At 35.0% G+C, this 1,849-nt stretch overlaps 1 protein-coding gene across 6 annotated transcripts in view; it reads left to right on the plus strand.

The window, feature by feature from the left end:
• Nucleotides 1-1,849, plus strand: part of Gabra2 (gamma-aminobutyric acid (GABA) A receptor, alpha 2) — a 134,388-nt gene that overhangs the window by 121,057 nt on the left and 11,482 nt on the right. The gene's annotated exons all lie outside the window — the stretch shown is intronic.

The raw sequence follows: 1,849 nt of genomic DNA on the forward strand, positions 1-1,849 counted from the left end.
TATATATATATATTAGTCTTTTAAGGTGTGTTCTTTCCTGAAACCCTTTAAGAGGGATTAGAGTAGCAATATTCGCTACAACCACTTTTCTGCATCTGTTGTGCTTCCTGTGCCAGGAACCTCACTAAGTTTTACATCAGTGTGATCTCAGATAGTCTTCACAGAAACCTGAGCACTAGGGCCTCTTCCTACTCTCAATTTTGTCTGATAAAGAACCTGAAGCTTAGCACAGTTGTTTATGTGCCCAAGTTCACTCAGTCAATTAGTGGCCATTAAGTGCATATTCTTAAACCCCCCAACTGCATTGTGATAGACTGCAAAAAAGACAGTGCGCATTAACTCCACCTGTCACAGAATTCCAGTCTTCCTCAAGGGTTGAGTAATCCTCACCTGTCCCCACGTCTGTTGTTTGAGTTTAAAAGCCCAGATAGTATTTTTACACGGAATAAATATGTAGACACCAGAATACCTAAGAATTTTAAATTTTTCAGATAGTCTGAATTCAAAAGTTATTAAACATTTTGGTGCCCATTATAAGACATCAAGTCCTGAAGCTACTGAGAACTTTGTGCATTGACACAACAGCAGTCTCATTCTTATTCTGCAAATTACTGTCTTTCTTAGCAGAAGGCTTTGGACATATAACGAGGTACAAAATATTCTTCATAATAGTACAGACTTCTGCTTGGGATATTCCTTACACTTTCTCTGCTTAAATGATTTTTTATTACATTAAGAGTAACTCATTAATTTGATTTGTTTTTCAGTTATTTAAATGTAATTTTTCACTTCTATGACCATATTACATTTTAAACACAAAATAGTGAATATCACAATTTGAAGATCTTCCACATTTTTCATAAACTATAGAAGATTTAATGAGAGTGCTGGTTTATTTCATTTTTAAGCTGTGTCTTACCTGAGACAACAAATAAATACCAGAAGATTCTAATCAGTTTTCTGTGCTTAATTTCTAGGCTATTTCAGTATTTCTATGACATTTTATGACTGATTTATGTTTTTAATTTCCTATACAGTATACAAAGTTTAATTTTATCTATGTAATTGTTTTAAGTTATAATGGTTACCACACATTTTCATGCTATTTTTGAATATGTCACAATAGATGAATTATAATGTTTTGTGGTATAAATGTCCATATAAAATTTATTTGATGTGTAACTTTCAGGGCTAGGTGGTACCAATTAAATTGGCATTGTGATTTTGGCTATCAAATGCCATTTCAACCCTTGAAGTTGACAATAGAAACATCTGTGAATGCAAAAACCAAATTCTTAATAATGTGTGTTAAAAGCAATAACTTCATACTGTAAAATATTATATTTAATTCTTCCCATGGGTGAAATCACAAGTTGCTAAAGTAAATCTGTGTCGAAATCACTGATATTCCACTTTAACTTTCGGGAAAGTACCTAGCATTGTTTATGTTATTTTATTTTATTTTTTATTTTTTCGTCTTTTTGAGGCAGGGTTTCACTATGCAGTTCAGGCTTCCCTTAGCTCACTTTGTAGCCCAGACCGGCCTCGAACTCACAACAATCCTCCTACCTCAGCCTCCCAAGTGCTGGGATTACAGGCTTGCACCAGCATGCCCTACATTTATGTTATTTTAGTTCCATTGTTGATGGAAACAAAACATCATATCAGTTATGATGCCTGTTCTTGTTAGCATTTCTGTAGCTAAAGGGACTGAGCACATAGACTAGAACAAATTCATTCCGAAAATAAACAGATTGGGGCTGGGGATTTAGCTCAGCGGCAAAAGCGCCTGCCTGGCAAGCGCAAGGTCATGAGTTCGGTTCCCGGTACCGGAGAAAAACCAAAAAAA

This window comes from Chinchilla lanigera, unplaced genomic scaffold (assembly GCF_000276665.1).
Source record: "Chinchilla lanigera isolate Chin_1 unplaced genomic scaffold, ChiLan1.0 scaffold00042, whole genome shotgun sequence".
Classification (NCBI taxonomy): Eukaryota; Metazoa; Chordata; class Mammalia; order Rodentia; family Chinchillidae; genus Chinchilla; species Chinchilla lanigera.